Source organism: Strix aluco, chromosome 3, assembly GCF_031877795.1.
Source record: "Strix aluco isolate bStrAlu1 chromosome 3, bStrAlu1.hap1, whole genome shotgun sequence".
NCBI lineage: Eukaryota > Metazoa > Chordata > Aves > Strigiformes > Strigidae > Strix > Strix aluco.
In genome coordinates, this window is record NC_133933.1 from 70,826,053 (window position 1) to 70,848,965 (window position 22,913).

The following is a 22,913-nucleotide window of genomic DNA, read 5'->3' on the forward strand; positions in this document are numbered from 1 at the left end:
TATTAAATCAAGGAAGGCGAAGGTATGTTTTGTTGTGATGAATCTCATTTCGCTGTTTTAGCCCAGCCATATGCTCAGTTCAAGGAAATATGGTACTCCTTCGTTGTAGTTGTACAAAGAGGAATTTTTAGGTTATTTAACTTTGAAGACTTTACAGACTAAATTCAAATATATTTTTTCTCCATTTTGACATAAATGCACACCCACATGTGAGAAAGTATATCCCACAGCAAGACACATTTATAGAAAAGCCAGCTATACATATTGTGCTGCATCAACACTGATATCAGTGGAAACAAAAAAAATCAGGTTCATGTCTGTGTTTTGCCTTTGTCCAATTATTGCCTGAGTTGGACAGAATGACAGTTTGTAGCACTTGCTAAAACCATACTTTGCCTGATGAGAAAGAGAATTGCCTTATGCAACAAGAATATGTTTCAAAAAAATCTTGACAGTATTATTTAGGAACAAAAAATATTTGTAAGCCTCTTTCATCCATCCTCACCCTGAAAACACAAACCAGTAGCTGCTTATAATAGTTCCTAAAATAGAAAATTAAATATTAACTCAGAATAAATTGGGCCTGAAATGAAACAGCTACACTTGCAGCAAGCAGCTTAGATCTCAGTCCTGCTCTATAAGGTTTCAGGTTTTGCTAGGCAACTGTACACGCACCTTTTAAATTTTAAAGGCATCGCAGCTATTGTCTGTGGGAGTAAAACATAAATGTTTCACATCACTTGGCTACCTGGGAGACGCTTTATGGTGAGAAATTAGCTATATATGTGTGGTCAGTTTACAGTAGCGAGGGAAAATGTAGAGAGAATTAAGTTGGGCATTTTCAGCATATAAAAAACTTTGGACAAAACAAATTGGACAACCCAGTGTAAATTAAGAAAGACAGTTAATTTAGTATATGGCATAACATGGTCTGCAGCATTTCTAGCTCAGTGTTAATGAAACATTTCTGCTAGTTATGAAAAATAACGCTTTCTAATTACAATCAAAGTAAGTAAAATGTACACAAATCACTTTGCAGAAGCAAAATATCCCAGGTAAAAAACTAAATGGCTTCAAATAAGGGCCTGAAATTGGCTAAAGTTCCAGAAAAAATACTGCTAAAATCATACTGTGCTAATTAGTGCTGGGAAAATGTTTAAAGACAGACGCATAAATAAGGAAATGCTCTGTTTGTAGTCAAGCATTACAAAATCCACTTAGTATATGGCAATTGTGGTAGGGCATACTGGTGTCTAAGAAGACAGAAATGAAATCTGAAATTTGACATACAAACTAATTAGCCAACAAGGGAGTAATACATTTCAAAGTTTCATAGACTTCCATAATGAACTAAGGGCTTAGACAAACTTTGTTCTATTGTATGATCAATACAAGCACAAGCACTGTTTCAGAAATCACGGTAATGTTTAGTTACTTCGAATTCTATTATCAAAATTTCAAAAGGAACTAATTCTGCACTAATGAGGAAGCAACCTGAAAGGTTTCTTGTTTGTAAATTAGGTTTAGTTTAATCTGGAAGAGTGCAAAGAAAGCAGCTACGACTATTGAGGATGTAGTGTAGTTAATGGTGGTTTAAGGATTTTAATAATAAAAACATCTTCTTACCTTCAGATCCAGGTTTTGGGAAACATTGCAGCAGCAATTTCCCACAACCATAAGACAAAATCTTAATGACAGAATCTGCCTCCTCAGCCCATGTTAAAAAGCACTAACACAAATCACTTACTTACTCTAAGTGCAGACTGTGCTCCTGCAGGGCTTAAGAGACCTCATGGAGGACTGAAGATGATCCCATTGTGTTATATGCTTTGCAAATGCATAAAAATTACCATCCTTGCACCATGACAACCACAACAACAGGCTTCAAGTATGGGAGAGTATACAAAACATATGAGAAAATATTATTTACCGCAGAAGATAGTGATTTCAGTAGACCAACAATTGAACCACTCTCAAGATTGGTTTGGAAGCATCATGGCAAAGGAGACCATAGGGAGAGTTTCTTGTGGATCTTTGCTTCTCAGGGAGAAGGATCAACCATGACAATAACGTGGCAAGAGAACCTGGTCTTGCAGATCAGTTTAAACATGTAAGGTAAGGTGGCAATGTAGAGGTGTAGCCATCACAGTACTGAATGAGAACTGCAGTGTCCCACTCTGTTCAAGAAGATTTTTATAATCTTTACAGGAAGCAACTTCAGCAAGACACGGAAATCAAATGGAGAGTGTTGAGGACCAGGACAGCAGCGCATAGGACAGCCAAGGAACTGATACATGAATGGCAGAAGGGCAGAAAAAGCTGGAGGGGGAAGCAGACTCACTGGTCAGTTTTAGGTAGGTTTGACTCATCAGAAAAAGTGTCAAAAGAAATAACCACAAGTAGTAAAGGGGAGCTGAAAATGAATTGTGCCATGAAGAAGAGCCAAGCAAAGGAAAGCAGCCAAGAAATCTCCATCTCTGTGTATGTCAGAAAGTGAGAGAAGAGAGTTGTAGGAGGGGAAGTCAACGAGAGCTTTAGATGAGGGGAAGGACAAGTACTCTGTCAACTTTCTCTTTGAGGAAAGCTACAAGATCCCATGCAGCAAGAGAAGTGGAGACAGAAGAGGAGGATGTAAAAGAAGTGACACAAACATAGTAGGAAAACAGCAGACTACTACTAAATAAAGATGCCTGGAACTGGGTCTGTCCCCAGCTACCCCCATCCTGCCCTGCTCCCTGGGTGGGAGTGGCCAGGCAGAGCATCATCAGCCAGGGACTAGCCCCCACTCCCTGCCCACTTGAACTGGTCACTAGACACCCTCATTTTTGCCAGTCTGGCCAGGGGTGAGAAGGACATAATGGCTTCCTCAATTTTGTTCTCCTTCAAACTTCTCTGGAGTTTAAACTCTCTCCAGTGACCAATGACTCTGAGTCTCTCACCCTCTACCTTACATAGCAGGTTCACCCCAAGAACACTGATGTCAAACAACTCCACGATTTGGAGTTGGGTGTCTCAATTCCATCAGCTTCCAGCTTTACTGGTCTCAAAATATGACCTTAAATGTCTTTAAATGACCTTAAAATAGAGCTGCTTAAGGCCCCACATATGCCCTGAAATGGTAGCCTAAATTAGTCCAAGTACATCAAATAATATCCCACTCGTTGGAGACACTATATCTTAGTCATCAGCTAAAAGTCTTATGCCACTAGTTATGAAAAATAGAGCTGATTGATCATTAGCAAATAATTTAAATTGAACTTCAAAGCTATATTTGGGCTTTAAAATGTGCCCTTGTATCAGAAATCAGGATCAGAGTATATGTTGATTTAAAACAGCAGGAAAAGAGTAATAAAGTGTGTTCTGGAAGTAAGTTACATAGTTTGGAAGCAGAACAGACTAACCTATGAGGCAGTGTATTATCATATTACTCCCAGGATTGTTATCATAAGAAACAGCATATTTGTCATGGGATGTGCATTATTTGTCCAAGGAAAGTGTAAGACAAATTCCAGCACCCTTCCTTTAGGAAAAATGTAATGTCCTCCATTACTCCTTGAGTAATCACTCCTTAGTCAAAGCCCTGCAAATAAAGACAACAGTTACAATGGGGTGAGTTGAGATGAATTTACACTCTATCCATTGCAATTCTGATGTGGGACTGTATGGAGAATGCAAACCTGGATGAAGATGACCAACATGGTTTACACTATTGGTAATTCCTCAGGTAAAGCTATTTCAAGTAGCTTTTGTCCAGAAAATATTTTAAATACAAACCCAACCCTATTCTCACTAGATATTTTTCTTCAACAGTTCTTAAAAGATCCAATTCTTTCAGTTTCTAAGTGTCTTCGGTGAAGTACTGAGCACTGTCAGTTTTCACAGTCATCAATCATTTCTTCCAACACAGAAATTCAAGACACTTTCCTCTCTAAGGACCATTAAGGTCAATGAGGAGCAGGAGATGGGTGAAGGGAGAAACAGATGCATGCAGAACTGCCACTGCTGATCCGGGGAACCAGGTACAGGGAATAGGACTCTAACTACTAAAGCGGTCTTTGTTAAGAAACCTGCTGTAGTACTCCTTTCTTATACCATTAGTGTCACAATTTTGTGAAAATATACTGATTTCAGTTGACACTCCTAACCCTGTGACTGCTGTGTAAAAAATTTAACCACACTGTCTGTTAGAGCCTCCAAGGCTTCTACAGTCAGCTGAGGGCTTCAGTGCTTCCATTTGTGGTATATGAATAATGCATATGGCTTTAACATCTCAGAAATCTTATTAGCCCTCCTGTAATAGGGCTTCTTATTATCAGCACCAAAGTTTCCATGAGGTTTTATGTGTGATAAAAGTAACAATGAAGTGTGAAACATACCTCCCTGCTAAAATCAATAATCACTCAAATCTGTGCAAGTGAACTCTGTATATATAGAGGGGAAAGAATCTCCCTGCCAACTTAAGAGAATGCCTGTCTTAGAGAATGCCTGTCTTAACAGCTCTGTAATTGCAAAAAATGGCCATCATCCTTCATCTTCTCCCTTCTAAATGTGCTTTCACTTGTGTATTCATTTGTCAGTCCATATGATGATTATTGCACATCTAGTGCTGTGTATGCATTGCTGGTTTCAGCAGCAAAGCCAGAAGTTGGTTATCACTGTGTGTCTCCAGAAGAAGAAATGAGTGGTCAAAACCTGGCCTGAAACTAGACAGTATGCACATAGAAATGGATCACTAAGATACCCAGTGTATTTTTATTTACCATCCTAGAATGGCTATCAAATGTGAGCAAATAGGGAAGCCAGAGAGAGGAGTACTGCTCTCTGCTTTCTGCTGTGGCACTGATTCACAGTGTAATCCCACCAAATATGCATGGTGCCATGTGCACCCATTTCTTCTGCAAAACAGGTCTTTAATCCCTCACACATATGCTTATTATTCTGTACCTGGGTAGGCATTATAGACATGATAACTTTTTTTACTGGACTGTGGTTTCATGAAAATTAGTTAAATTTACATTTTAAGTTCAGTGCTTGCAACCCATGAATAAAAGATACCCTTGGAAAATAAAATATTGTTTAAATTTCAGTCAGTAGAATCCACACATTTAGACATGCTCAACTAATTATCAGTGAATAAACAATCTTTGCTGTAGACACTATCAGAACACAAAAGAATGGAAAAGACTGTGAGAAAAAAATTTTCATCAAGAAAAGAAAATATGAACAAATTCTGTCTGCATCTGAGTGATCAACTGATTGATAAAAGGTCATCCTGTAGAAACCATGCATTGAGCACTGGCGTCTGCCTCAGTACAGCTTATCTTCATTAAAGTCAGTGAGGCTTCTCATGAGTGGACCACAGCATCTATTTAAACCCCTGTGAAAGCAGCTGGGGACTGCTCTTTGGAGCATTCAAAGCATCATCTGATGGTATTCTTGGAACAGATAAGATTCATTCAACCTTCAGTTGATAAATCATACTTATATGGAAAAAGTTTATCAGCCCTTAGGATACATTTTTGTACTGACATGTGGTTATATTTGTTTAAGCAGCTTTCCGTCTATGTTTCAAAATAATACACTGAATTCAGCAGATAGATTCCTGTTATATATTTGTCATTGACGTGAGTTCTAGGATGGCATTAGGAAACACAGGACATTGCACAAGGCCTTGATTCATTTTTAATATGCTATGTATCCATTTGTTACATAATTTGAATTACTATCAATATAGTATCAACCCATTACTCAGTAAGGAAGCTGTCAGGAAGTTATGAGCAGATTATTGGATTTTTCTATGGCATTTCCAATGTTTAGCATAATTATTCACAAAAATACTACAGAAGACAAGCAAATAGATTCATGTCAGTCAGGGCAGAGAGAAACTAGAGAAAACATTTATCTAGTAATACATTAAAGTACACATGTATTAACACAAGCCTTTGAAGAATTGACAACATATATACGCACTGACTTTCCAAAAATTGATTTCTGCGTGAGAACACTGGCAGAGGGTCATGATGGGAATTTTGTTGATACAAGGTTTGGAGAACTCCAGTTTTGATCTGGTTTAGTCTCTGTTGATTAAAGTATAAAGTTATTTGTGTTTCAACTCTTTGCATGCAAAGTATGACCAAAATTTTGCTATTTATCTCTTTGACAAAGTGTGTTATGTCACCATTAGACTCAGCCAAGTCAAAGTTTGCTGTCCAGGCAATATTGAGAGCAGCATAATTTGTAGCAAGCTTAGAAATGTTTATGCATGTGCTTTATTTTCTGCCAGTGGCCCCACTGAAGCCAATGAAGCTATTCTCAGCAAAGTAAAACACACTCAGAAATGTAAGTGGTAACAGGGATCCAGCCTGCAGTTAGATTCAGGCAAGAACTGAAGGGGGTTTGGAACAAGTTTACAACACAGATGTCAGAAGGTATCATGCTTTCTAGTCAGAAATAGGTTTGGAATTACATTTCTGACTTTCAGCTTAAAAAAGTATTTGCAACAACACTGAATACTGCCTTTGTGTTCTCAGTATCTCCTCAAGGAAAACATTTAGCAAGACTGTTATGAAGATAGATGACATGATTTTCAAAAACACAGAGGGGAAAGGGAAAGGACTGTTCTTTCCATCACACAAAAGGGAAGGAGAATTTCTAAAGGATTCTCTGTGCTGGAGGATGAAGATAGACTTCCCCTGATTTTGGGGGGAGGAAAAGATGCTTAGGCTTTCATAAAGCTAGGATATTTGTGACTTCTCCTAGTGGAAGCTGAAAGAAGAGTAGGCTCTTGTGTGGAATTTCTTGTCCTCTGACTCTATGCCTGCAACAAACAACTGCAGTGCATGCATGCCTTGGTGTGGGATCCTATCCATTTATTACATAGCTAAGAAAATGTGAGGCACTTGAAGAATAAATTGCAAGCCATGCTTAGAGATCTTAAATTAGTAAAACCAAATTTAAATATATCTCAATAGATATGGAGTGCACAGCTGGCTCATCATGCTAGCTTGGATTGGAGCAACTCCACTGAAATAAATGAGGTAAGACCAGTGCAGATAAGAAGGCAATCAGAAGTGATCTACCACCCCCTTCTCCCATGCCCAACTGCAAAATTTGATCAATGATTGTATTAGTGAAAAACATGGTTGTATTAGTGAAAAACATTTATGTAGAAGCAATCTGTTAAAATTCATAACATGTAGACTTTCACCAAAATATTCAGCATAGATACTCTATTCTCTTGAAAAAAATCTGATCTTCACTCTTGCCATAAAACATTTTATTAGTTGAAAGTTTTGGTGGGAGCTGGGGTACCTGTGATAACAACTAAGTTTAAGAACTTAGAAGATTTTTAGTACAGGAAGAAGCCAGACTTACTCTCCTCCAGAGAACCCAGCATTTTGGATAGAATTAAATTTAAAAATTGATGGGCAGAAGAAAGATACAAATCAGAGACCTACAGCCTTTCCTAAGATAAGTGTTTACTTATTCATCAGTGAGCTTTCCAATTTAATGAATTATATCCTCCAGTTCATCTTGTTCGCATGGAACTACAGAAATATAGAGGTGGAAGGGATTTTCAGAGACAGTGGCATCTGTCTCCCTGCTCTGTAGTACAAACAGGTATACCAACATCCTTCATGACAAAAATTGAGCATTCTTTTCTTAAAATTGCCTTGAAAACCTTCAAGCAGTGTCCCTTGGATACAGAGGCAGGGAGGAAAGTGGGAGATTCATGAAAAGGTGTCAAGAAGACCACAAAGCAGTGAGCAGCAGCTCTTTTTCACCTGGAAATGAGAACAAGTTGTGACCACTGGCTGTGACCATTCATGGGAAGCACAGTGCTGATAACTAACATCAAGCACCGGCATGTAACAATTCTTCCTGGGGAGGAATGAATGTTTTCAATGCAAGTCGTCACATGGGAGCAAATGATGCAGAAGGAACTCACCCTTCCAAAAAGCTGGAGGAGTACTGGTTTTGGATATCTATTTTTCTATTTGAATTGCTAGTCATTCTTCTCCTCTTAAATGTAATACAAATCTTACTTTTTTCAGTTTAAACTATTGCTTTTTATTCCATCCATGCCTCCAGTCTTTCCTGATGAGCATTGTCTCTGCTGGGTTCATTTTAATTGGTCTTCATGTCTCTTGAATCATGGATATGCAGTATGGGCTTGCACCCATTTTTTCATATAGCTGTCTACTAGTTTCAGTGAGAATAAATTTTCTTGGATGGGTTGTATGAGCATGTAATGAAACAATTTCAATACATACATCTACTCCTTTTCTCCCACTCACAAAGCATATTATCTTGTCCTAGAAGGAGGTTACAGCAGTCTGCTGTGATTTGTTCTTGAAAAATCTTTTTTCCTCATTATCTGCTAATTCTCATCCATGTTTTGCTTATTTATTGCAGAATTTTCAAGAAATAGAAGTTTACTTGACCAGAGCCGAAACTCTGGCTCTCCTTTTTCCTCTTTTTTAAGAATTACTACATCTAGACTTTTTCATCCTTTCACAAGCTTGACCACCATCCACAGTTTTTCAGATCACCGCTCTCTGTCCCGAAATAGCCTTTCTCCATACTCAGGCTAGTGTAACTCATCTGAGAACTACTAAACAATTTGAAAATATCTTAAAGAAACTAACCCAAGCACCTTAACTTCTCATCCAAAATCCAGCCTGGTTTTTACTCTTTTTACTTTCATATTATTTATAGAAGTTGACTGTTTATGGTTAGTCTTTCAAAAAGCTAGTAACCACTTCAGACTTCTTTCCTTCATCCATTAATATCATTCACCCGTTGTTGAAGAGCTGGCAAGTATTTTGTCTTCCTCTTAAAACTTACCATACTTTAAATATTACGTATTTTTATCTTTTCTTAGACTTTCTTTTTGCATACCCTTTCATATCTTTCCATTTTCCTTTGTACACTACAACTATTTATCTTTTAAACGCATTTTTCAATTCTGATGTTGTTTCTGCTTTATCTACACTTTCACTTTTTTCCAGTGAAGCCATTGCAGAGTTATCAGTCTAGTTAGCTTAGTTGTCTAGTACCTTTCTGTTGCTCCTCTCATTGGGACAGTCAGCATCTCCAGTTCTGGTGTTACTACTTTCTGGAACAATTAGTTTTCCAGAACCTGGTCTATCCAGCAGCTTCACTCATAAAGAATAGAAGCTGGAAGTCATCATAGCTATTCTGATATTTTAACACTTCTGCATTCTTTTTTCACTTGACACATTTAAAACCACATCCAGAGGTGGAGGAAAACCAAGGCTATTTTACTTCTGATTCTGGATGGGGGAACGTTTTCTAATTGTACTTATGAACTGGGAGAAATACTTTCATTCTTTTCAATTTTCTAGAAACAGGTAATGATGGAAACATTTTCAACAATAAAAAAGAATAAAATACATTGTGAATATTTTCCTAAAACCACTGAAGCTATCTGCTTTGCTCAGCACTGAAAAAAAGTTTATAGTATCTCAAACTAAACTGACTACTGGTGTCAACAACAATGCTTTATGCAAATATGAGATAAGAACTCATTTTGGTAAACGTCATCTCTTGTACAAGTCACTGTTAAATTTTAAACTTTTCATGTATCAGGAAAGTGCATGAAAAACTGATCATCAAGAATAAATTGAAGGAAAACTCAATTGTATGCTAGTTCAATGATAATAGTAGCAGTTCTTAGTACAGATCTACCACTTTCAGGCAATTTGTGTGTTTTAGAAAAACATGTTAATGTACAAAATTTGATATTCACTTTTTATTCATGGAGAAACTGAGAAACTGAATGACACCACAAGTGTTAGAGTGGTGACCGAAGCACAAAGAGTGGTTCATTCACAGAATACCTAAATTCTTTGATGGTACTGCTAACAAGATCTAATTTTTTTTAAATTTTTGACAATTTTTTTTCACAGACTCTTGTGAAATTAACATTTTACTTCGGCTAAAACTGTAAAACCTTGGAATAGGATTCTGTTCATAAAGCTCCATTCTTGTAATGGATTGTAAAAATTCTCCTAGCACCAGCTGATGTACTCTGATTAAGTATGAAAACTGTTGGTGGTTTGTTTTGCTCAGGGTACCACAGATATGTGCAATATATGGTTTTACCAGGCTAAAAACAAACAAACAAACAAATATTTTTTTAAAAAAAAAGACATTTCTAAATATTCCAAAATAGTCTTCAGTATATCTATTTACGTTCCAGTATGGCATGCATGACTCTGGGATGTGTGCTATATGATTTTCTGCTTTCTCTTAAGAGCAAAAAGCCCAAAATAAAAGAATATCCTTCTTGGACCACCATCAAGGGGTAGGAGGAAGAACTTGAGAAATATAGAGTTATTTTTCTTCAGAAATGCTCGGCTACATTACACCGGGTCATAATTAAACCAGCAGAGAGTGATATCTCTGAAACACCCGTTGTAAGTCAGACTGGTATTAATCATCTCCAAGGTGATCCCAGTTACTATGGGAACTATGATATTTGTTTGTGTTCTTAGCACTGGCTGGTCGCCCAAGTTTGGCAGCCTCCTTATAGTAATCCAGCAGATTAGAAATGTTAAGTCTCTGTCATGAATTTTTCATTATTGCTGTCAGTATGAATCTGTCCTTTACTGAAATAATTACTAATTAATAAATCCTACTCTGTGTTCAGATGGGAAAGGTTGTCTATGCTAAACCTGCCCTTTTGTAACCAAGCTGTTTAACGCTTTTGGATTTTGTCAAGCAAAGAAAGCATAATTTTTCGATTTGCTAAACTGTTCTTTCAAAAATGTGTAAACTCCTCACCATTCCTTTTTTCCTGTGGCTTTTAGAAAGATGGATCATCCTGAGTGGAGGCTTGACTCAGACAGATCGTTCCCTCTTGTTTAATTAATTTCTGTTCTCCAGCTGCTCCAGAGAATTTCTCTGGTTAATGAAAGAGTGTCTGAAGGTACAAGTCAGCACTTGGACCAGCTCTAGCACCCTTGTCCCCTCCCAGAGCCAAGTGAGTCCTGGCTCTGCCTTCACTACCCACCTGGGGGAAGCACAGGCTGTCCTGCACCCCACACAGGTCCCCACAACCTTGGGTACCCCAGCAGGGGCAATCTCCAGCAGCACTCTGGGTGGTCCTGCTGACTCCAGGGGGGTTCACCATGCCTCAACCATGGAGAAAGTGCCGGAGATTTGTTAGATTCCATCAGACCTGATGCAGAACAGCAAAATACTTGAGCTGACTATCCCAGGACTGGGAGGGTAAGGGAGAAAGAGGGGAGAAACATCCTAAAATTCCCAGCAACCGCCAGAAGTCATTTATCACCCTGGAAAAAGACTTGCAATTCTTGACTCTGTGCTAAAAAAGATATTGCACAAAAATCTGGATGAATTATTGAAAATGTAATTGGAAGAGGGGAAGAGAAAGCAGACAGCTAGATAGAGAGCATTTCCTTTTCCTACTTCAGTGGATATTTTTCTTCTGTGTAGATGCTATGCTTTGCTTTCCTTTTTATTTTGACAGGAAGGAGCAGACAGCCCTTATAAAGTCAGTTCCATTTGATTCATGAAGAAAATCTGATCTCACTTCACTATGAAGCTATATAACCTCTCAAAGACACCTTTATTGCAATGGCAAAGTATGGAGATATCCCAGTACCTGGTGTTCGTATACTTCTTTTTTCCTACAGCGACATGCTTATCCTGAAGATGTTGCAACCACCCTGCCCCTTCTCTTTTTTCTCTTTCTTTTTTTCCTTTAAAGGGCCTGTTTCAGCACCCATATCTAAACCAGCCTTCATTTGATCTGAGCCAACCAAGAACAGAAGTACAGGGGACTTACTATGAAGAATTTTTGGAAGGATGGGGCCTTAGGGATGATACTGGAGAGTAGTTCAGACCTCTAACAGGATGGCAAAAGAAATAAGAGAACAACTTACAGGACCTGGGGAGGACAAGCTAGGAAGCAGAGTTTGGGCTGCTCTAGAGGAGAGCACTTCTAGGCAAAGTGGAAGTTTTCATCTGAACGCTGTCGCTGTTTTGGCCAAACAAGTTCATTGGCAGCATTAATTTGTGCTGAGGAACCTGCATCTCCATTTTAAACAGTGCTGTCTTCCAAAATGTTATCTGAACACAAGATGTGAGAATACTAAGGAAGAATCAGTGAAGTGTTTAGAGCCAACTGAAAGAAAATTTTGAAGTTTTAACATTTGAAAACCTGTACTAGCGGGTTAATTAACCTGAACAACCTGTATCACCTGAAAATACCCACCTACAGGAATCCCAGAAATACGGTGTTGGGAAGTGTGGATGATTTATATTATGCTAGAAACTCTTCAAAGTATGACTATTCCACTATACACTTTGAATACAACAATACAGAAATGTTATCATAACATAATTAAAATGGATATATTCAATAAGAAAGAAGACAAATAATTTCATTCAAAAATAAGACCCAAAAATGAATCTATAAAAATATTCTTGTGAAAACTTGAGAATACTTTTATCACTATTCTGTCGAAATAATGAAATAGAAATTGAAAAGGAGAATTTTCATCCAGAATAAACTTTTCAGGTTCTTAACAAAGGATAAATTTGTCAAAGCATCTGATACTGAAAATTTGGCACAAAAAGTCTCTCCATTCTGTCACACCTCTCTGAATATATTAATGCTAAAATATGTGAAATGACATTCAGTAAGAACCACTGCAAATGTTTACATCAACTTTGTAGCATCACATAAAAAACCATAATCATCTACAATTTCAGAGACACGAAGAAAATAACTAGAAAATTAATTGACAGAAATATTGACCACAGAAAATTTTACATTATTTGAAAAGCCAATAAATACTATCAGAGTTCTGAGAATATTGTTTCTTTGCATATCACAGATAACTGAAATAAATTGTCATCAAAACCATAGATCTATTACCAGGAGTAGATAATGTTATGGAGTTTCTAAGTCCATAATTTACACTTCTCTAATTATCTCTGCCACATATTATGGAGGTTGTTCTTTACTCCTATGAAATATTCATCAGGAAGATTATTTTATATTGCTAAACATTCACAATTGTAATCTTCCTTCTTTTCTTTTCCATTAAAATAGACTTTAAACAAAACAAGTTTGATTTAATTTGCCTTGTTCCTTGGAGAAGGAGATTTCCAAAGACAGAAACAAAGCAATAGCCACATAGGCAGGCACCTAATCTAAGGTTCCTGACCTAGTCCAATTGTTAATCTAATGTTCTGGCATGCTGCACTTCACTTTAGATATAATAAATTAGAACTTTTGACATTCTTGATCTGGAAAAGCAAGGCATCCTCATAGTCACAAATCACTGAACTTTGTGCTACCAACAGCTCAGTGCTTAATTGCATGTACCAAAGAAATGCCAAAGGTTTATATCAATGTATTCTCAACATCAGTACTTCAGCCCAGTTGTAGCTACTTTAAATTTAGATACAGTATGTGAGTCAGACATGTAGATATGATCAAACTAGAATTAATTAGGATCCTTAATCACACTGAGCATGCCATAAATCAAAGCAAAAAACAAACTTATTTTCAAGTTTCTCTGAGCGGGTGCCACACGGTACAAATTATGAATTTGGGTTATTCTCTGCTCAGCCTACCATATTTTATGCTTGTGTTCAGTAAAATACTCACAGAGATTCAAAACTCATTTAAGAGGATATCCTTCCTCATCAAAAATGAAAGAGCATATTACATGAATAATGATGAGACTGAAATTAGCTCTTGTTCCTTAGAGGAACACCAGCTCTGTCTAGTTTAGAGGTAGTTATGGAAGAAAGGCAGTCTTGGTGTCACAGCTGTTTCTTAAAATTCATGTTGTCCACAGGGTATGACCACCATCACTCATGCAAGGCATCCTCATGAGAAGCACCCTTTTCCTGGGATTTCTTCAGGGAAAGAAGCCGCTATGAAGGGGATGATAGCAAAGCTGCTTTCATAATGAATTTACTGCTTGTGAAATGTATCAGATGAAAGGGTCTTCAGAACTGTCTACCTGCATCGTAGGTATTGCCAAACTTCCTTTCAGGGATCTGGCAGTGTGCCTTGATTCTCAGAAAAAGCATCTTTTAAGGTAACAGAGCAGTTCAGCCTCTGCATCCAGTCACACTTTCTTTCCTCTGCCATCTACAGAGGTAGTCAACTTGCCTTCCTGCAGCTCACGTAGGGGTCACCACAGCTTCTAGGAACATATCAATAGCAAAACAAGAATTGTGTGATGACTATGAAATTTAGTACAGACATTTGAAATCTGTTCTGGTGGCTAATGCAGTGATACCAGGCAAATATTTGTAAAAACTAGGTTTTGACTGTATAAATGCATACATGTTTGTGAGTTGCTGTTCTTCATAAATTCCAGTATCTCCACATACAGAAAAACTCTTGCGTATAAGATTATTCAGTTTTTGCTTTTCATTGCTCTTCTGTTTAAAAAGCTACTGTCACCTAGGCAGACAACTAAGGAAATACTATCAAATGTAGGGCTGCAGTTTCCAAAGGCATCTCAGCAGTTAACTTCGACTGACATGGGAATCTGCAAACTCTCTATTAAGAACTTCAGCTTGAATGAGCATTCAAATGTCTCAGCTACTGTATAACAACCAGCAAAGTAAAGGAAAATCAGGTTGCAAAAACCCTTTGGGGCTAAACACAAGCGTACAAACAGAATTTAATTGGGACTAGCCTGCTTTTAGATTAGTAGTGGCTAACCAGGTGAATATCTGCCTGCCATAAGTTTGAGTATTTCTCTGTTTATTTTCCAAAACAATATTTTATAACAAAACCATATTTTATGAAACAGCTAATATACCTCATTGTAGGAAGAAGATTTTAAGGATAAAAGCTGAAAATTTGGGAGAAGAAAGTGGAATGTTATTTAAATCCTACATGAAGCCTGTAATAAGTGTTTGTATGAGTACAGGACTTTTCGTGGGAGGGGAAGGAAGAGTTATGCTTTAGCATAGTTGTTCATGACAGAAAATTAACATAAGGTTTGCTTTTCCTATTGTATTTTTATCACCCAAGAACTGAAAAGATAGATGGATATGTCATTTCAGCTCCATAAGTGGAACAGTGCTGAAAAAACACCAAACAGAAAATTAACTCCACTATGAGCAATGATCCTAGAAATAAAAATAAAAACATTAAATGCTCTGCTTGTGCAGTAAGACAGCTCAGATATCAGTCTTTCATTCTGATTTCTTTCCTCTGCAGGAATGCATCATTCACTGTTCTCAGCAAAGACCAGCATTGCATTACAATGAATGTCAATTTGATGAAGCAGAAAAATTAAACTGAAAACGGCCTGGTGAATCCAACTGCCTGCTTCACCTGACGCAAGGTGCTCACCCTAGGATGCGCCTAACAGGGCCCCAGCTCTTCATGCAACCACCTCAACAGCAATGTCTGCACTCTCTGTGATGATACGAAGCTGCCGAAGATTGCAACCTGTAAAGTACTTCTACATGTTTTAACATCAGCATGTTCTAACATCAGCAAGTCTAAAGATTTGTTTGACCTTAGGCAAAACATGAGATTGTATCTATCTCCCTCATCCTTGCCTTTTGGAAGGAGAAGAGGGCTGGGCAAAATTTCTCATGGAAAGTCTTGTGCAAGTCTTCGCTTTCAGGACTAATTTGTAAAACAGCAGTATGCTGCTGTTTGAGGAAAGAACTCAGAGAACTGGTCAAATAAATTAAAATTATTACAGTTCATTCATTTCTGAATTTAGTATATTGGTTTAAGGCCAATATTTGCCTTATGTATATTGGCTTATAGCTTAAGGTTCTATCCTAATAATCAATCATATATGTCTAGATTAATTTTGTACATTTTTTCAGGAAAGGTGTAACCAGATGTAGCAATGGAAGAAGCCAAGTCACAGCTGAAGAAATCTGCTTCCACTGTCACTGTAGCAGTGTAGCAGTCTAAATCCTGGTAAAAAATGCAGTGCTATGACCTATATACAGTATGTCACTACACTTACAGATGGATAAAGCTAATATGATATTACTGTTAGACAGACAGAATTCTTGCCCCAGTTAGACTATCACGTATGCTCTGACTTCCAGTAAGTTTTAAATTCCTGCACTGCCTAGTTAGGGAGAATAATTTCCCAAGGTTCCCTTCCCTACTAGCAGAGAGAAATAGGCTCCTTCAGGAGGTTATTGGGGCTTTAGACATGCTCACCTACTGTACAGATTCTTTTTTTCATTTATTTATTAAAGGTAAAGAAGGCATTGAGGAACTTAACCTCACTTTCAAGTTTGTTTCATATAACTGATACATGTGTATATGTTTACACAGAAGGGAAAGGAGAAGGTTTCAAAGTCCTTTGCATAACTAATAGGTTGCAATAGTTTTGTATGACGGTGTACGTTAACTAACTTCTGTAGCTATCAGTAGCAGCTATGGATTCAAGAGGAAATGAGTGTTTGTCAAGAAAAGTAACCCTCAAAAAGTAACCCCTGTGGATCAATTGTGAAAAGATGGACAGAATTATTGGTCAGTTGGGACCCTAGTCTTGTTTTCATTATAATATAATTTATCCCCCTGTTTCAGCACTCTTATGACAGAGCTATGTACAGGGACACTAGAATAAATAAAAGACTGAATGCTACTAATAAGGGAATGTTGTCAGAGTGATAACAATGCAGTAATGGCACAGATCATCCAGAGAAATGAATAACATAATGGCTTGATTTTTCTTTTAATTGCTTTTCCTTTTACTGAAAGATTGAGGCTCTGCTTTCCATCCAAATCTTTTCACAAGTAATTAGTGGGTGCAAACTTCTGTCAGAAGTTAATATTTTTCCATAGTCCTCAAACCAAAGTAGGCAACAGAACATTAGGTCTGGCATTTCTAATTACAACTCTAATTATATAAAACCTTTTTGCCCAAAACAGCAAGAAACAGTTCCTACTGCTTAATGGCAGTAGCGCTCTCACCAATCAACATTCTGGTACAGTATTCATCTATGTAAAAGTCAATTGCTGCACACTACCCACTGCCAACTGTTACCCACATGTAGCTTGAGTGGCAAAATCCATCAAACAGTGTAAGATCCTTCCAGCTTTCTTTAAAATTCTGCCTCAGCATGGTGCTATTCATTTTTTAATAAGTATGTTATCAACAGTAAACTAATATCAGAAGCAGTAGGGAATCTCTGCTGCAAGCCAGAGAGTTCCATTGTTCTTTATACTAGCACGTAGCCTCATAGAATCATTTAGGTGGTAAAAGACCCATAAGATCGAGTCCAACCATAAACCTAACACTGTCAAGTCCACCACTAAGCCATGCCCCTAAGCAGCACATCTACACATCTTTTAAATACCTCCAGGGATGGTGACTCACCACTTCCTTGGGCAGCCTGTTCTAATGTTTGACAACCCTTTTGGTGAAGAAATTTTTCCTAATATCCTATCCAAACCATCCCTGGCACAACTTGAGGCCATTTTCTCTTGTCCTGTCTCTTGTTACTTGGGAAAAAAGACTGACACGCACCTCGCTACAACCTCCTTTCAGGTAGTTGTAGAGAGCGATAAGGCCTCTTCTCAGCCTCCTTTTCTCCAGGCTAAACAACCCCAGTTCCCTCAGCCGCTCCTCATAAGACCTGTGCTCCAGACCCTTCACCAGCTTCATTGCCCTTTGGATGCTCTCCAGCACCTCAGTGTCTTCCTTGTAGTGAGGAGCCCAAAACTGAACACAGGAATCGAGGTGCGGCCTCACCAGTGCCCAGTACAGGAGGACGATCACTTCTCTGTCCCTGCTGGCCACGCTATTTCTGATACAAGCCAGGATTCTGTTGGCCTTATTGGTCACCTGAGCACACTGCTAGCTCATATTCAGCCGGCTGTCGACTAACACCACCAGGTCCTTTTCCACCTGGCAGCTTTCCAGCCACTCTTCCCCAAGCCTGTAGTGGGCTTGTTGTGACTCAAGTTCAGGATCCGGCACTTAGCCTTGTTGAATCTCATACAACTGACGTCAGCCCATCAATCCAGTCTGTCAAGATCCCTCTGTAAAGCCTTCCTACCCTCAAGCAGATCACCACTTCTGCCCAGCTTGGTGTCATCTGCAAACTTACTGAGAGTGCACTCAATTCCCTCATCCAGATCATTGATAAAGCTACTAAACAGAACTGGGTCCAGTACTGAGGCCTGGGGAACAGCACCACTGCAACTCTCTCAGTTCTATATCACTTTATTGCTATTTCGGCATCTTATAGCCTGAGCTATATAGTGCTACTCCCCAGTACAAAATCTTTCACCCAGAAGAAAGAAAGAGGAAGGGAATAAAGCTAAACAAATACCCAGAACACAAAGCTAGGCTGTCGTAAGAGGGAATAGCTTGCACTGTATGGGCAGGAGGGGCAGCAGGGGAGGTGTCTCATGATGCACTTTTCTCCACATTGTATTTTGCCATCCCTAACTACCTGAAGTATGCAGCCCTACAGGACAGAAAGACATTGGCAAACATCATAAACAGAGTTTCCTCCACTTTTTCTTTAATCAGATGTAAAAGAATTTTGAGTTCATATAAGTAAAAGACAAAAAGAGAAGGCAAACTTTTCCCAGCAAAAAACCAGCTTTCTGCCTTTGGAAAATGCTAAACAGCTGGTCAGGAAAGAAACATATCTTCTCAGCACAACAGACTCTAGCAACTAGCACATGTGGGTGACAATTTTATGCTCTTAATGCACAGTCTTTGCATGTATGTGAACTGCATCAAGCTCATGCTACCTCTGATGTGAGCATAAAGACAGAAGACCATACTTTTGCCTAGGTGGTTGTACCAGCCTGTACTATTGGTCAGGTATAGACCAAACAAATTCTTGCACTGGAGCAGAAGTGTCACTAATACTGTCTTTACTATACACAGGCATCCCAGCTAAAGATTCAGAGGAAATCTTCCCACCTGCTCTTGCAGAGTTTATGCTCAAATTCTGGAGCAGTTTGAATAGCAAAATTTGACCAAGACGTAATTTTTTTAAGGTATTTAGGTGCCTATCTCTCATTGCTGCCTTAAAAAAATCTACAGTGAACAATGTAAATTTGGCTTCACCCATATACAGGCAATTTTGCTTCCTGCGCTTATATGACATCAGATCTGTGGGCACATTTCCAGTGGTATGTCTGTAATTTCCAGCTGTATTCCCAGAGGCTCAGTACTGTAGAAAGGCTTCTGATAAAAAATGCTGATAAAATGGAAAAGATTCCATTGCAGTTGTGCTGTAGCACTTCCACATCAAACATCCTTCCATGGGCTAAGAACAGATCTTCAGCCTCTGTTGGGAATAACAAAAGTATAGCCCCAAGTCTTTGTCTTACCAGCATAAATCTTTGTGTCTGAGCCACTAAAATTCTTCACAGAGGTTGCAGAAGTGGTACAATATGTTCCTTTGTTTGAGAAAACACAGAGAAAGAGAAGAATAACACACATTTTTTTCTTGTTGCTTGAGATTAGTGGTTAGGATGCTGCCCAGTCAATTAGGAAAATTGACAAATAGGGTCAGCAATTAGACAGCAGATCAGCAAGTACATCCAGCTAAGCTATAAGGTCACCGATGGAGAAGCACACTCAAACAGAAGAGCAGTGAGAGAAATCCTTCGAGAAAGGAACCCAGCAGCTCCATTCCCAGAAGACAGAAAGGCAATTCGCCACAGGAATGGCTGACCAATATGCTACCAGTAATATGCTAATTGTATAATTTCTTACCCAGATCTCAAATATGACCTTTTAAATAGACATCTGCCTTGACTGATAGGCTGAAGCTCGTTTCTGTCTTGAAGTTTTTAGGATCTCACCAGAATTCCTCACTTGCTTTAGTCATAAGAACAAGATGTCAAAGAGATGAACATGCTTAACAGAAAACAGCTGTCCCTTTTAGTTGGTTAAAGCATTCTTCCTCTTCACCTTTCATTCAATCTTTCATTCATTTAAAAAATAATAATTATGCTTTGCTCTTGTTCTTATGACTTTTGCTTCTCCAGCCTGCAGGGGAATCAGCCCCAGGCGGGTGACTTCTTTCAGGGAACACCACCTGGGGTGGGTTTGCCTTCGGGTTCTGCGAGAGCTTGTGAACCCTGCAGGGCTCTGCCATGCAGGAAAGCAGCCCCCATTGTGTGCCTCGCTTTGGGATGTGTTTTCTGTTACAATCCCCAAATGATGACAGTAGACTCCTTCCGTAAACAGTGATTTCTTGCATTCTAGTTTTGCAGGGGAAATGAAAATACAAATTCACTTATCCTGTAAGTTGTGCTTCTTACGTAAGAACCATCCTTTCCAATGCTGGTTGCCCCAGGCGTCAGCACATACATAATCCTCTCTGCTCCAGGGTCTCTCAACTATTTTTACCATTTATGTGATGTCTCTGTGTGGTGTTGTTTTCCCCATCCACGGGGGGTTGAAGGCTCTGCTGCAGCCTGCAAGGCAGGATGGAACTCTGTGGGGGTAAGAATGTATATTTAGCCATCAAGCAGCAGTTGTTTAGGAGCCACTCTGTCTGTCAAGTGCAAAGGAGGGCCAGGTTTAAGGGCAGTGTAAACAGAAATGGCACTGAATGCATCTATTTAAGGGTGCTTACTCCACTCACAGCCACCAGCACCAGCTAAAGCAAGACATTTGACTTGTGAGCTAGGAGAGAAGCAGAACAGAGCCCCTTGTTTCCTCAGGATGTGGCTTCTTTGCAGGCTGGCGTGCTTTTGTGTATCAGGTGTTTGCATCAAGAATGCATTATGGCAGACTCCAAGGGTCACATGTCTGGTCTCAGGCTGAATTTACCCCACAAAACGTTATAAGCATACGAGTCCACATGTTGTCTGCAGGTTCGGCATATCAGGCACTGTAAAACCAAATACTGAGCCACCTTGTTTGAAAATCTGGTAAGCCAGGGGTCTGTAGATAAATGTTTCTGCTGATCTTTAGAGGATTCATGCAGACAGACCTATACCTGGGAGGTGAATGCTCTTCCCTTTCCTAGCTCACAAGTTAAATGATCCCTTTTCACATTGCTTTGTTTTAAAAAAAGGTTCAATAAATAAGGGATCAAGAACTCAAATAAAGAAAATGAGAAAACCTTACACATCTAGGAAATTCTCAGTTTTCACCTTCTTCTGTTCACCAGCTCTGTGTTTTGATCTGGCACTCACTGAATTAAATGGTTCTTAGCACAGGTCTCCTTTCCTGCCAAATCCTGTCATCAGTCACTTCAGAGTAAAGAACCAGATCATTCTGAAATCCAATCCTGAAATAAATATAGTGGTGTGAGAAACATCACTTTTTTTCCTATCTCTACACAAAAGTACAGAAACTACATTGTTAAATGAGATTTCTTTTCTGCTCTCTCTTCCATGTTCCTTTGTAAGGCCACAAAAGAAAAAAAAAAAAAAAGCAACAAGAACTGGGGAAAAAGGTATTATAGTAGGAATCTCTCCACATAGACCTGCAGTTGTGTCGTTAGTTCAGGGGGTATAAACTCATCCACCCAGCTAGACATTATGAATCCCCCTTGTCAGCTCCATGTGCAGCCACAAGACAGATTCAGACTTGCTGCTGGGACACCTATAACTTTTTCAACATCAGATGAACATGTATGTTTTCTTTGGATGCACACAGCTCTACAAGGAGTTTCCCATTTCCACAAGGAACTAACCTCCCAATGCTGGGCTCTTGTAGCTAGGTCCAGTTGTCTCCAGGTCCAGGCCTGCAAAACTGGGCTAAGTCCAAAAAAATCAGGTGCTTCCCTTTAAAAGTTTTCAGATATTTCACAAATCACTTTTTAAATTTACAAATTTAAGCTTTTTCCATGATTTTCTGACTTCTGAGTATGCAGAATATGCTCAAGTCACGCTTCCAGGAGTTTTTTCAGGACAGAGGGTAAAGAATGGAGGGGTTGTCTAGGGTTTGTTTTCCCCTCCAGTGAGAACATACATTCCCACAAACAGCAAGAAAATTAGTCTCCAAATATTGCAAGATTTGCAATCAAGCCCTGACAATTGGCAATATGGTAAGACCAGTTACAGCAGACAGTTATTTGGCTCCTACTGCTTTCCAGGACTCTTTTCAGTGGCCATTGACCCCCCGCTTCCCAAAATACGCAATTTCCAACTCTCTACTGGGTCACTGTCTTTGACAGAGCCCCTTTAGCTCTGTTCTGGGCCAGCTTGTACCGCTTCTGTGGAGAGTCACTCCCCTGACAGCTTTCTTGCTTACTCAGCAACCTGTCCAGTTTATTGTCACCAGACTCCTACCCAGTTCATAATCTAGGGCAGCCGAGACCTCAGGCACTTCTGCTATCTCTAGGCTTGAAATCATCTGCTGATACTGACTTTCTGCAATAATCCATTGTATCTTTCCTGCTTCCCTAGGCTTACTGCCTGGGTGGGGGAACCACAGCTCTGCAGCTTGAGTTTAGGATGCAGAATTGAAACAACAGCACACAGAGCTTCAGACCTCTCAGGTTCAGAAAGCACTAGGCAAACTGAGTGGTGGGTGATTTCCTGTATGCAAGACTTTGAGGCAAATCAAACCCTGATTATTTGCAAAAATAGGCGTATTGGGCACTCTTTACTTAAAGCCCATTTCTTGGTGTCCAAAGCATAGATGCAGTTGCCATTGATGTGTGCCACTGAGCTTCTGGGGTACAAGGGCCAGGAGGAGGGCTATCTTACCTTCTTTTTTTTTCCTCAATTGCCTGTTTTCTCTCTTGTGGGATGCTACCTACCTTTAAGTGAAAAAAACGGGACACTTTCTCTGGTCGGTCGATCTGTTCATTTTTCCATTACTTCTGATCCTTTCTGGCAATTTTCCCTCCATTTTCCTTGGCACTCTCCCAACACAGCAAGCTTCTCACTCCTCAGCTGGCTGCCACAGCACTTC